Consider the following 15,448-nt stretch of genomic DNA (forward strand, 5'->3'; position numbering starts at 1 on the left):
GATGCCTGCTTCTCCTAGAGATTTATATTTGCTTACCTAGCCCTCTGCTTGGGAGGTAATTTTCTTTATCCTCTTTTAGAGTGAAGTTGGAAACCTGTTTTAAGTTTGGGGGAGCAATAACTAACTTACTTTGTATCGTTATTCCTTGGGATCCCAGCTGAATATCTTGGGGGAAAGTTCCAGGTTCCCCATCGCTTGCAAATTTTTGAGTTAATCTTGCTCTCTCTCTTGCTGAAAGTTCTGATAGATGCATCACACACTCACCTGGTGCTTTCCACCTGACTTCTTACTCTTTGCTGCCGCCTCCAAACAAAGCTGTGCAAGAAGAGCAGTGCAGCCACACGCGCAGCACAGTTGGCTCCACCACTGCATGTCTTTTAGAAGTCATAGACACCCAGGTCCTGGATGCCTTGTCAGTCTATAGTGGATATAGATAATTTTAATGTTTTCTTCTATAAATCTTTCTGAGTATTCATTTTAGAAATATTGTTCTAACACACAGTTGCTTATAGGCCCATTAGAAATATCAAATCATTATAGCTTTAAAATCGGTATTTCTCTTTTTATTCTTTTTGTTTTAATATATTTGAGAGTCAGGGCATCATGTAGCTCAAGTTAGCCTCAAACTCACAATATAGCCAAGATTGATTTCACACCCCTTATAAGCATGTATGACCACACTAAGTTTCTTTGGTACTGAGGACTGAATCTGTGTCTCTTTCATACTAGATTAGCACTCTACCATCTGAGCCACATCCTCAATCCCCAGTACATGTTCCATAGATACATGTTTTTTACCACTATCCTCAAGTAACAGTAATAAATTAAATTCCTCAATTGTATACACTATAAAAATCCATCTAAAACTTATCTCTCAGAGGAATGACAAAAATTACATGCAAAATTAAAAAGAAAACATAAGAGAATATAGAGCAATGAAAATCAAGAGGCAAATGATAGTCAAGTATATATATATATGTATTCTTTTATATATATATATATTATATACATAAGAATACATATATATATGCATTCTTTTATATATATATATATATAAAGAATAGGGATGAGATTTATTTGTTGACGGATTCTGAGAAATTAGGTAAGGGAAAGAAAGGAACTTGCACAATCACAGTGATGACTGTACTTACTGAAATACTAATTACTGAGCCATTTTTACTGCAAGGTTGATTACAGTGTGAAGTTTCTAAAATAAACAAAATAAATAAAAAAATAATGAAAGCCCATAATTAGACATGGAAGCCATACAGCCTCAAGTTTCATCATTTTATTCAAATAAGGTGGCATAAGCCATTGAAACAATGAATTAAAAAACTTAGTTGAATCATAACCATTAATTGATTAATTAATTAATTAGCTTCTGAAACCTCTCTGCTGCTTCAATAATCAGGTGGTTCCTCCTTTAGCTCTTCTCCCGGACCACCAAGGAAGACTATTGATGAAAGCCTTACTAAAGGATGGCAAGCTCCCTGTGGTGGGAAAGGAAGGCATTAGCAAAGGCCATGACAGTACCAAGCTTACTATTGATAAGTCCATATTGATAACTTGAGTTTGCATAATACTATAATTATTTATTTTCCCAAGTGAAGAGTGACTTATTTGAAGTTTTCCACTTTTATTATTTTTTTTTTACATTTATGCCAGCACACTCTCCATTTGGAAGAGATGAAGAGAATCCATTTTCCAAACACAAGCCAATTTTCTTTAATAAACAATGACTTCACTGATTCAAATTTCAAATAGGTATAATTACTAACTAAAAACTGAAAAAAATCGAGGTGGTTGACTCAGAAACAGCATGAGCAGAGTGGATGACAAAGGATTCCCTTGGGTGTGTATCACAGGACGGCTAAGTCTTAAGATAAGGACGCTCCCTAGCACCCAGCGATCTTCCCGCCCTGCCATCAAAGTGCACACTAATTATGCTTTCATTTAGGAGATGAAATGGTTCTGTTTGAGCTCTAATGAGAAACCTGCATCCATGCTGGTAAGTGGACAATCCAAACCTAATTGCCTTTCTATGAGATGTAATCATGCTTCCTTTGTTTTGTCTACTGCCACTCTGATAATACTTCTAGGTAAAAATTGGCTTTCAAAAGCTAAGAACTGAAGTGCTCAGCCACATCTCCGAGGGAACACTTTACAGCACATATGATTCTACTAAGAGAGGAGACTTTGGAAGTCTTTGCTGATTTTCGGGCTAATATTATTTCATCAGAAAAACTTTTAGATTTACTTTCCAACTCATTTTAGATTCTTAGACTAAATATTTTAATCTTAGCTCATCAACAGCCGATCAAATGTCCATCAAAATGCTGAGTACATTTTTCTATTGACAACTAACATTTCTGCTTTTAAATTTTAAGCAGCTATGCAGAATATATGTTTTTCTTTGGTTGTAACTAAAGACATGTTTTCCTACTGATTTAACTTTTAATGATCCCACAGTCTTAGTACAATGATGGGCTAGTCACAGATGCAAATTGATTGTCTAGGGTTTGAAGATGTCCCCTAGATGTCATGTCTTCAAAACTTAGCCTCAAAGTAATTTTACTGGCATTTGAACGTGAGGGTCTGAAGGGTAACTGGAGGATGGTATCCATGATAGAATTAAAGGTCTGACCTAACATTCCAGGCAATGCTGACTCGAGGTGAATAAACACATTGTAAAAATGTCATCAGACCTTTAAGGTGTGGGATTTTAATACACATTACACCTCAGAGTTAACATTTTAACGTATTATTTTATTTCCTACCCACTTGACTAATTAAAGTTTATGGATTTTGTTTTGTTTGTCTTGTCTTGTTTTCTCTTTTGCAGTAGTTGCTGAGTTTCCTATGACTTGAAACTGAAGGTGTGCTATTTTAAGCTTTTTTTTTTATATTTTTTTAAAAGATGTATTTATTTATTTATTATAGGTAAGTACACTGTAGCTGTCTTCAGACGTACCAGAAGGGGGCATCAGATCTCATTACGGGTGGTTGTGAGCCACCATGTGGTTGCTAGGATTTGAACTTCTGACCTTTGGAAGAGCAGTCGGGTGCTCTTACCTACTGAGCCATCTCACCAGCCCTATTTTAAGCTTTTTAATTCCTGCTAGCAACATGGACAAATTCTAAGGCAGTGTCTGTAGGTCTTGACTTTACTTTTTTTGCTTGTTTGTTTTTTTTTTTTACCTAGAGAAAAACAAATGTTCTAATTATTCACCTAAGTTTCAATATAATATCATAATTCTATCAAGAATGCAATCATTAGAAATTAAAATAAAAAATCCAAAGTCTCTCATAAATGCACATAAAACCAGATTGAGTGGAAGCACAAATCTAAAACTTTTGGCTATTCTATTCCAGATTTAGATTTTCAAACTAATAGAAATTAAGCTAACCAGAAATTAAACTAATAGAAAAAACAATATAATAGCCATGAGGTTATTTTTGTTTGTTTGTTTGTTTATATATATAAACATAAACAAACAAAACTATATATATATATGTTCCTAGGTGACAACGTGCTCTCAGGAAACAATTGTTACTACCCTCTCTACTTCTCAGAGGATAGTTCTCATAAGAGGTCAGAAAGAATGTGAGAGCCACAACACAGAGACAGGCAGTTAAAGCACACCTTCTGGGCATTACACAACCAAGCAGTCAGGAACTTTTAACAGCTATGGTGACTATATAGAGTCTGTACCAGCATGGCCTTTCTACACTTAAGGGTGAATGGACAGATGAGGTACTCAGTCCATATGTCCCCTGGAGAATGGGCTTGCAGGAAGAAGGTAGAGCTGATAGGGAGGAAGGGAGACAAATAGGGTAGAAAGTGATATAGACAGAGTATACTCTCCCCCTCCGCCCCCCTCTGTGTGTGTGTGTGTGTGTGTGTGTGTGTGTGTGTGTGTGTGTGTAAATGTCAAAAAGGAAACTTAATTAACTAAAATTCCTTAAACACTTAACTGTACTTGTTCATTCCGCAGATATCTATTGCATAGCCCCAATTAATCAGTCCCTGCATCAGATAGAACAAATGAAATGTGTCCATGTGGACCCCTCTTTAGATTCAGGGATGGCAAACATTAAGTATGCATTGCTGTGGCTAAACAATTATATGGTTTTGATAAGAGCTAAACAGAAAAAAAAAGCCCAAAAAAGGGGGATAATGGGTGACGAAACGCAAAGGATGAACTCAGATGTGTGAATAGAGTTACTTTCATTCAAACCAGCACTGTGCTTAGTCACCAGAAACTGAAGACCATCCTTGGCACAGTGGAAGGACAGCTGAGATGACTCAGGACTTCACTGAGTAGTCCAGGGAAACAGTTTGCATTATATTAGACACTATCCTCCCCAGGCACCTCCTAAGTTCAATTGCCCCTGCACTGATTTGTCCTGTAATCTATTCTGCTCACAGCCATCAGAGCAGATGTAATTTTCTATATTGGACTATGCTATTCTTTTTCTTTCCTTCTTGAAAGATTCCAAGCTGGCTTCAAACTCACGATCCCCCTCCCTCTGCCTTCCTTCAACAAATTCTACCAGCAAGTGGTCACCACAAACAAAGAGACAAATATGATCAGTGTGTTGCTTGGTCCATTAATGGAGAAGCTTTCTCTTGCGGCAGATGGGAATAAATAGAGACTCACAGCTGGCCAATGTGGAGACTGAGTGTCCTTAGAGCACCCAGATATAACTGAGGTGTCTCTACCAAACTCCCCTTGAGCCTCGGGGCACTCTGCTCAGACCTTCTAGCAGCAGAAGGATTGACACATGAAGTCACAGAGACTATGGTGTCATACATGGGGTCTTTACAGGTTCAAGCCAGATGGGATCCCAGTACTGGGATGGGGAAGCATACACAAGCCCCAGTGTCTAACCAAGAATCTATCTCCAACTGATAATTACTCACAAAGGAATAATTAGTTTTTTTCAATGGAGTCTCACAGGGTATAACCACACTCCAGGGCAGGTTCCATGCCCTACAGTAAACAGGAAACTCAAAATGAATGCAATGTTTTTGGGAAGATATTTTTTTGTCCCATACTGCTTTGTCTGACATTTTTTTGTTGTTGTCATTTTTGTTTGTTTTTAAAACCTTACAGGTACTTTGATTACATATGATAGTTTCCCGTTTTGTATTTGTATGTGGTGTTTTTGTTTCTCACCATGTGTATGTGTTTGTGTTTTCCTTTTTCTCTGTTTGTTTGTTTAGTTCCACTCTTTTTGTTTTTTGGATCTGGAAGGAGATGACGAAGAGTGGCCAGAATATATTGCATGGGGAAAAATGTATTTTCAATAGACAAAATAAATAAAAGTTTAAAAGTCCAAAGAACATGAAAATGTTGAAACAAAGTAGATTAGGAATTTTAAAGTTTATATGAATAGGTTTTTTTTTTAATTTCCTATTTAAACAAAAAACTAAGCTTATAAACAAGCATTCTTAGGAGACGCCATTGCAGCACTCCCACCCTCCATGCCTCCTGCCCTCCATCTCTCCCTCACTCCATCCCTCCCACACTTCATCCCTTTAATTATTTTTCCTAATCTTCCCAGTGGATAGGAAGAATTTCTGCCCTTTGACTTCAAATATTTCTCTTAAGAGCTTATTTGTCTGTGTGTGAGTGTTTCATCTGCATGTATGTCTGTGTTACCAGTGTACATGTGTCTCCAGAGGTCAGAAGAGGGAGGAGAGTCCCCTAAGACTGGAACTACAGACGTTTGTGAGCTACCTCAGATGCTGAACACCAAACCTAGGTCCTATCTGCAAGGTCAAGTGTTCTTAACTGCTGAGTCATCTCCCAGGCCTCTAGATTTCAAGTATTTTAAATTTTAAGGACAAACTAATACTATGGTTGCTATAAACATGTCTTTTTATAACCAACTAGTTCTTTTTTTTTTTCTATTACATCAGAAAGTCCACCTATTATATGTGGATATGACCGTATCCTTTTTAGTTTGATGTCAAGAAACAAATTGTCCCTTCAATTCCTTTTTATCCACATCAAATTTCAAATATCACTTTAAAAACAAATTTATTTATTTTTATTTAATATGCATTTCTGTTTTAACTGCATGTATGTCTCTAAGAGGGCATGACATTCCCTGGAGCTGGAGTTACATATAGTTGTGAGCTACCATGCCATGCGGGTGCTGGGAATTAAATCCAGGTCCTCTGGAAGAACAGCCACTGCTCTTAACCATGGAGCCATATCTCCAGCCCCTTGAATATCACTTTGACACCCACATTTGGGTGCCAATATGGATGAGGGTGAGGGGGACACAGTGCCTTGTCTTCTCTCCCTGTGACAGTGAGATCTTAGATCAGAATATGTGTTTCTCATTCCTTCTGTTTTGCCATTGCTTCACTGAAGAAACAGAATGAGATAATAATGTTTAAATGTATATTCCATGTAAAAGGTTAGGAGGAGGGAGTTTATATAAATATTTCCTGATATGTCATTAGTTAGATCGTCAGACCTTCTGCTGTTATCTAGAAATAGGAGTACAGTCCTAACTGGGGATAGGTAAGTTCGATTGTCAACTTGACCACATTTAGCATCACTCAAGAGGCAAACACCAAGCATGTTCCTGTGAGGGGATTCTTAGAGAGTTTTAACTGATGTAAGAAGGTACAACTGAATGTGAGGGGTATCAGATTAGTGAGAAAGGAGAGAGAGTGAACTAAGCCCCCATCTTTCCCTGTTTCCTAGCTGCAAACACAACACTACAGCTGACTCCAAAAGTGAAACAGAATAAGTTCCTTAATTTGCTTTTGTTGGATATTTTACAACAGCAAAGAGAATAACCAGGGAGGTAAACCAAAAATTAAACATCACTATCAAACGGACTCAAAGAAAACTATTCTGATAGGATGCAAAATTTTTGTCTTCTAGGAAGGTGGGAGTTAAAAATCTTAGTGTTTTATACAAAAGAAAAAATAACTGACAACTTTCTGTCATATCCTTGTAAAGAAAAATTCTACTTTTGTGTTGGAATTTAATACTAGACCTTTGTTGAAAACTCTGATAAATGAACATCAAATCTTAGCTTTGACCTTCAGAAATAAATTCATTTTCTCTAAGGTTTATACACGCTTTTGTATCCATTTGGTTTTGTTCCATATTCCCCCTTTAGCCTTCTAGAAGAGCCTACCATTTTACTTGGGACAAAGATCAATCTTGTCTTGTAATAGAGAGACAATCCATACACCTTGTATAAATAATGTATTGTGAATCTGAGGTTTGAGGTTAGCAAAAGATACTGCAGGCTTTTTTCCACTGACATGATATCCAAACAACATAATGGTGGTTGAAATGAAAGTCTGGCAGAGTGAGTTTGTCTTCACCCGTTTCTGAGAATATGAGGAATATCCAGGCTTCGATGTAGTAAGGAAAAGAGTCAGATGTGGTGATGAGATGGGCGAGATCTTACGTGTACTGCTTTGGGAACCCCAATTTCCTACAGAGTCCACTGACGTTCTTAGTTGTCTTTGATAAAACAACTTATCTATTCTGTGTATGGTGGCAGAGGGAGGTGCTCTGTCTATAACAGTCAGAGGAAGTACACCAAGCAGGAGCCAGTTTTCTCCTTCTGTTCTGTAGGCCTCAGGGATAGAAGCCCAGGGATTAGTCGTAGACTTAAGTATCCTTACCTACTGACCCATAGCACCAGGCCAAAAGATGTATCCTATTAAAAAGACATTAAACTGAGTCTATGACAGGGTGGGTCATGTTAAATGAGGCCAATGCAGAAGAAGGATAAAATTTTATAGAATGAGGGCTACCTTTGGGCTAATACAGAGTTATGACTGATAGCCAAGGGAATTCCTATGCACAAACTTTGATTTTCAGGGAGCTTATGAAATTCCCCTAACTCCTAGACAAGAAGGTCCTAGAAAAATACTTACAAAGAAGAAATAAATCTATATTTTCATAAATAATAAGAGAAGCATACTATAACAGAAATGTGTCCCCAGACTAGATTAGAGTATCCATGACCCATCACAATGATCTTGATGTAGCCAATCATTAGAGGACATGCAGGTGTGAGAAGCTAGCATGAATTACACGCTTACAAGAGCAGGTTCAGGGACACCTGGTAAGCCACCCAAAGCACAGTATTGCTAATGTCAAATAAAAACATCAGGATTTTGTGAAGCAAAGAGGTTATTTCAACCGATTCTTGTAAAGATATGACAGGAAGTGAGGGTTATAGCAATAATGGGAAGAAACAACTTGATGGGAAGAACATTCACTATGAAAGATCTGTGGTATGTGAATTTAAACTTTAAAATAATTAGCATTCTACATGAGAAATGGTCTGTATTAGTTAGGGTTTTACTGCTGTGAACAGACACTATGACCAAGGCAAGTCTTATAAAAAAAACAACATTTAATTGGGGCTGGCTTACAGGTTCAGAGGTTCAGTCCATTATTATCAAAGTGGGAGCATGGCAGTATCCAGGCAGGCATGGTGCAGGAGGAGCTGAGAGTTCTATGTCTTCATCCAAAGGCTGCTAGTGGAAGACTGACTTCCAGGCAATTAGGGTGAGGATTTTATACCCACACCCACAGTGACACACCCATTCCAACCAGGTCACACCTATTCTAACAAGGCCACACCTTCAAATGGTGCCACTCCCTGGTCCAAGGATATACAAACCATCACATTCCACTCCCTGGTCCCCATAGACTTGTTCAAAAACATGAGTCTATGGGGGCCACACTTAAACATAGCATAATGCAAAATGCATTTAGTCCAACTTTCAAAGTCCTCATAGTCTATAGCAGTCACAACAATGTTAAAAGTCCAAAGTTCAAGGTCTCTTCTGAGATTCATCCAACTTAATTAACTGTAATCTCCAGAGCAAGGCAGGAAACCAGCTGGGCAAACTCCAAACTCTGCATCTCCATGGCTGATGTCAAAGCGGTCTTCAGATCTCCACTCCTTTTTCATCTTTGTTGACTGCAACAAACTGCTTTCTCCTAGGCTGGTTCCACTCCCTGTTAGCAGCTTTCCTCAGCATGTATCCCATGGCTCTGGCATCTTTAATACCTTTGAGTCTCCAAGGCAATTTCAATGTTACAGCTTCTTGTTTTAGTGTCTGGGATTCCACTTGATCTTTTGGACTCCTCCTAAGGGCTGGCATCACTTTTCCATCTCTGTGCTCTGTAGCACTCTAAGCTCAGGTTGATCCACTCTACTACAGCTGCAGTTCTTGGTGATCACTCCATGGTACTGACATCTCCAATACACTGGGGTATTCCACACCAACTAGGCTTCACCAATAGCCTCTCATAGGCTCTCTTCAGGGTTCCAAGCCTCAAATCCTTTGCATGACCCCTTCAGTCCTAAGCCATCAACTACAGCTGAGGCTTCACCTTCTCCAATGGCCTTCCCTGGCCTCTCACAGTGCTAAGCCTCAGCTTCTCTCCATGATCCCTTCATTACTTCACAAGCAGTACCACCTGAGTGTCTCTTACACATTACCAAGTCCAGCCGCAGCATGAGGTACAACCTTGGGTATCTCTGGAACACAGCTTCTTTGTGCTCCCAGAAAACAATTTCCAGAAGATTTCACCTCAACAATGCTGGCCTCTTCTTAAGCACCGCTAATTCCTTAGCTCCAGCTAACCAGCATCAATTTTCCCAGTAGTTCCTTCCATTCTTAACTCTAGAGCCAGAGGCACATGGCTGAAGCTGCCGAGTTCTGCTGCTTACAGGAACTAGAACATGATCCCCTTGTCCTATTACATTATCACTAGCTTTATGTTTTCTAAATCCTTCACTGCCTAAGCTTGGCTATCCTGGATCTTGCTCTGTAGATTGAGCTTGAATGTAGAGATCAGCATGCTTGTCTCATGGGATTAAAGGTGAGTACCACCATGCCTGGATCTAATTTAGCTGGGTAGGATCTTGCCCCAAGGTCCCACTCCCTTAATCTTTATCTCCTAGAACACAAGATTTTGCTCCATTCACTTCCTGGTACTCCTTTAATACTCATATATTTTATATTTTTCCTTTCTAAGCTTGCTATGCTTGTTCAAACTTTTCTTCATAAGACTTAACCAGAGAACAAAGTCTCTGCTGGGCTTTTTTGAAACTTCTTTTGTCAATGCAATTAATCCAAGTCTCTTCACCTTAGCCTCAGGCAAACTTTTCAGACAAGGGCAAAAAGTAGCCCCATTCTTCACCAAAATACCACAAAACCAGTCCTTATGCCACATTCTGAAATTCTTCTCCTTTAAAATCTCTTGGGCCAGGTCAACACAGTTCAAATCACTCCCAGCAACAAAATCTTCCATATTCCTACTAGGATGACCCATTAAGCCCCATTTAAAGCATTCCACTGCTTTCCAAATCCAAAGTCCCAAAATCCACATTCTTTCAAATAAAAGCATGGTCAGGCCTATCACAGCAATACCCCACTCCCGGTACCAACTTCTGTATTAGTTAGGGCTTTACTGCTGTGAACAGACACTATGACCAAGGCAAGTCTTATAAAAAAAACAACATTTAATTGGGGCTGGCTTACAGGTTCAGAGGTTCAGTCCATTATTATCAAAGTGGGAGCATGGCAGTATCCAAGCAGGCATGGTGCAGGAGGAGCTGAGAGTTCTATGTCTTCATCCAAAGGCTGCTAGTGGAAGACTGACTTCCAGGCAATTAGGGTGAGGATTTTATACCCACACCCACAGTGACACACCCATTCCAACCAGGTCACACCTATTCTAACAAGGCCACACCTTCAGATGGTGCCACTCCCTGGTCCAAGGATATACAAACCATCACAAATGGTATGGAGGCAGATTTGTTAATCTGAGACTTAAAAAGAAATCTCAAAGTTCAGATTAGTATTTGTTGGAAACACTGAGTAATTGGCATACTTGGGGGAGAATGTATAAAAACAGAAGAGGTTTATGGGAGCAGAGGGCATCGTGAGTGATTATGTATTGTTGATATGGGCACAGCCATGTCAAAGACTCCAATGCCTCAGACTCACAGGAGTGGCAACTCTTCTTGGGTGAGGCTAAAAGGAAGGGCAAAGTCTCCCTCTGCTCCAAATACAAGGGTTTAGGAATGATTGACCAGAAGCAACCATAGTCCTTCTAAATGACTGCAACCTGAGACTGCTCCCTACAGAGACCTCCCACTGACATTAGTCAATGCCTCCTCCTTGCTGAATACAATTTATGCACTCAACAGGCATAATTAGCATCCTGGGTTTCTAAATTTTGTAGTGGGTGCCCACCATCAAAGCAAGCACAGTCCTTTTCTGTATGTGTGCCTGAGATTTCTTCAGTGCCTGTAGTTTCTTTTCTCTTTTTCCTACATCATCCAAGTAACCAGGTTAGCCAGGGGAAGGCATTTAATGGCAGAGGGTAAAAAAATGAAATTCTGAATAGCACCAACATTCAGGGTGAGGATGGAGGGCCTTAAAGAGGGCAGCAAGGAGTCACTAAGAAATGAGGACACAAATATAGATCAGTGTCCATCAATTCCAATTAAACAGGTGCTTTCAGAAAAAGGAAAGAAAGAAAGAAAGAAAGAAAGAAAGAAAGAAAGAAAGAAAGAAAGAAAGGAAGGAAGGAAGGAAGGAAGGAAGGAAGGAAGGAAGGAAGGAAGGAAGGAAGGAAGAAAGAAAGAAAGAAAGAAAGAAAGAAAGAAAGAAAGAAAGAAAGAAAGAAAGAAAGAAAGAAGAATGAATACAATTGTGACACCAATTAGTAATGAAATGATAATTCAGGATCCCGACTTAACTTGTGCATCTGGGACACCCCATCATTGCGGTTCCCCTGGTTGGCCATGCGGAGGTTGAAAGATGCCTGGAGTTAAGAGTAAAAGATGTTGACCAGCAGGAGTTCCTTAGAGTTTTGGCAGCCTTCCTCAGAAAGTCCAGAAAGCTGAAAGTTTCCCGAGTGGGTGGACTCGATCAAGCTGGCCAAACATAAAGAGCTTACCTCCTGTGATGAGAATGGATTCTACAAAGGAGCTGCTTCCACAACAGGGCACCTGTAAATCTGTGTGTGCAGACCAACCTTGGTTGGTTCATAACCAAGATCTACATCTAACGGAGGACAGCAGAGAAACAGTGTCATGCCCAGCCACTTCAGCAGAGGCTCCAGAGGTGCGTTCTGTCTGGTTCTCCGGGCCCTAGAGGACCTGAAAATAGTGGAAAAGGACCAAGATGGGGGCTGCAAGCTAACACTTCAGAGTCAGAGAGATCGGGAAAGGATCGCTGGACAGATGGCAGCTGTCAACAAGAAGCAGCTTTAGAACAACAGATGCTGGGTTAATGAATTGCCTCATTCATTAAAAGAGAAGAAAGGAAAAAGAAAAAGAAAGTAAGAAAAAAGAAATTGTAATACAGATATCAAATGAAATAAACTTAGAACGTAGAAAACTAGGACTATGAACCCAGAAACCCCAGGGAAAGTGGTAGCATGACTAGAAAATACCACAATATTGCCCACAGTTATGGTCTCAGATGCTTCAAGTCATTGTTTAGGAAGTTTATGAACACGCTGCTCATTCAGCAAATGGTCTCTCACAGTGGCTGTAAGCACATGGTATGTCAGACACTTACGACTTGGAATTTTGAATGACCGAAGTAGAAAATCCATTTCTGGTCCAGGATAAATGCATGATCTGAACCATCCATGTAATCTACGTTGGGATAAGTTTGCTATGATCCTTCTTAGTTTACAGTTACATTGAGGCAGTCCTACCCTCCTACTCTGGATTTTGCCGTTTTAAATATATTTTCCTGAAACTAACATTTATTTTCCTGAAGAAAATTTCAATAATTGTTTACAAAATAGTTCACATGGAAGGTAATGTGAGCAGCAGCAGATTTCTATGAAATAATTAAACAACTAATCCAAATTTTACTTCATTCAAAGCAATGGCAAGACTACTACCAGCGGTTTTGGATGCTGGGGATGGCTTTTTAACACAGACCTGCTTGATTAAATGTGTATGGTGGATTCCTCCTTAATTTGCCCCCAATGGTGATGCATTTTCCTGCTTTCCAAAGAAAGGACAGATCAGCAGTATTTGCTATTTTGCCCTTTACCTTTAAAAAGTCCAGATAATGAGTTGTTCCTTGCTAAATCCAACTCAGTATAAACAATGTACTCCCAAGTATAAATCTATCATGCCCACCCTATCCACGACAAGTGTCCATTGTTCTACTCTAGTTAAAAATGTGCCTTTGGACTTGCTCTCCTTGTCTCCTTCCACTGAAGATTTCTGGAAAATTTTGCTGACTGCTTTCACGTCTTTTCCCATCCCATTGCCTCGCCTACATGACCCATACTGCTCTTTAAGCTTAGGTTTAGATTCTACTTTCTTCGAGATTCTTTCGAAGATCCCACATAGGAGCCTGGAGTGAGGCTTCCTTTGTTCGGGAACTCTCTGGGTGCCTACTACTTAGCCATAGAATGCAGATCACACTACGTTATCTTTGCCTGTTTACCTAGAATGCAGGTACTGTGAGCCCTATATGCACACCTATTTTTTTTTCTTTTTCTTTTCTTTTTTTTTCTGAGACAGGGTTTCTCTGTGTAGCCCTGGCTGTCCTGGAATTCACTTTGTAGACCAGGCTGGCCTCAAACTCAGAAATCCACCTGCCTCTGCCTCCCAAGTGCTGGGATTACAGGCATGCGCCACCACTGCCCAGCTTTTTTTTTTTTTTAATTATTTATTTACTTTATGTATGAGTACACTGTAGCTGTCTTCAAATATACCAGAAGAGGGCATCAGATCCCATTACAGATGATTGTGAGCCACCATGTGGTTGCTGGGAATTGAACTCAGGACCTCTAGGAAGAACAGCCAGTGTTCTTAACCTCTGAGCCATCTCTCCAGCCCACCTGTTTTCTTAACATTGTACCCAAAATCAAGAATATTTACACTGAATATTTAAGTGTATATTGAATTCATATGTATGGAATTAATCAATATGCATACATTGGGACATCCATTTAAATCCGGGGGGGGGGGCTTTCTGTCTTTATAGAACTCACCATTTCACATCCAAGACACTGGAAGATCATATGAAATACTATTATGGAAAGAAGATACTTTTACACATTTATTCATATTTATACTCCTTGTATTCTGGAGTAATTCGATTATTTCTATTAAGCCTCTAAATATTAATCATTATAATGACTAAAAAATATACATTTGGGGGTTCTATGCAAAACAGGCTGCAATGTGTAACTGACTACCATGGTAGGTTCAGATGAAGGTGGGCTTCCTCCTTTGACCTGTATCTTCTCTCCCCATCAGTCTGTGCAGATATGTTCATGTGCTTCTTTAAAGAAATGATTTAGCTGAGTTGATATCCTCTACACACAAATCCTTTCCATTTTTTCACTAAAATTACCAGAGACATACAATTCTTAAGATGCATAGAAAAGGATAAAAAGAAGTATTTATCTAGAAATTATCCTCAAAGAAAGTTTAAAATGTGCACATATGGTAAATGTATTATAGTTTAAGTCAAATTTAGTGAGTTTAAATGATTTTCTTAATATATGACAAATGGTACCAATAAATGTTTTGACTGATGAACATATTTTATATCATGACTTGGGCTATGGTTATACAGCTACATATAATTGTCAAAACTCATCAGAATGTACATTTAAAATTGTAGAATATATTGAATATGAGTAATAAGCCATTAAGGCTATTTTAAGCATAAAAGGCTATGACAGCATGGATTTCCAGTAGTATGAGATTGGGTATTTCAGATAGAGTTCTCCACTGGAAAAATAAAGATGAATTAGGTACTCAAAATATAAGAGATGTGCATTTGTCTTAAAGTCATGTGACAACCAAATATATAGTAATTTTGCCTGTAGAAATAGGCAAAAAAAAAAATGTGTGTGCCAATTAATATTGGTGGCTACTTGGAGAACCCCATCTCATTTACAACAATAAACTGGGCTTCCAAAGTGCTACAAATCTGCTAATCGTGTATCTGAGCTGGGATTACCAAATAAGCTAATTCAAAATACCCATAAATTCAGTAGATTTCAGGATAAGCCTAGGACTGAAAAAAAAAAGCAAGGGAAAATAGAAATAACTTAATAGACCCACAGATTATTCATTTCTTTTATACAACTATAGGATTTCTGATATAGAGATGCTTAATTAAAACACTAAATACCATCACTGTTAATCCATAGATATTTCTCATCTTACATTGACTACCTTCACAATGTCAACTTTCTTTTCAGAATATCTTCCTACAGTTTCTAAAAGGTCCCAAGGGTTCAGATGGCATTTCCAGAATGGGAAACCTTTTAATCTTTATTCTACTTCAAGAAGGCAGAGCCTTACATGTGGGAAGACATGAATCAACCTCTGTGTTTCAAATGGTTGAGCATTACTTTCTTTAGAAAATAGTAGATGAAGTGAT

The 15,448-nt window shown here is 38.8% G+C and overlaps 1 pseudogene; it reads left to right on the plus strand.

Annotated features, from left to right (window-relative positions):
- Positions 1-12,291, plus strand: part of LOC110291912 (small ribosomal subunit protein eS19-like) — a 65,764-nt pseudogene extending 53,473 nt beyond the window's left edge.
- The last annotated feature ends 3,157 nt before the right edge of the window (positions 12,292-15,448 follow it).

The sequence above is a fragment of the Mus caroli genome, unplaced genomic scaffold (genome assembly GCF_978045245.1).
Source record: "Mus caroli unplaced genomic scaffold, Mus_caroli_1 scaffold_3, whole genome shotgun sequence".
In the NCBI taxonomy this organism is placed as follows: Eukaryota; Metazoa; Chordata; class Mammalia; order Rodentia; family Muridae; genus Mus; species Mus caroli.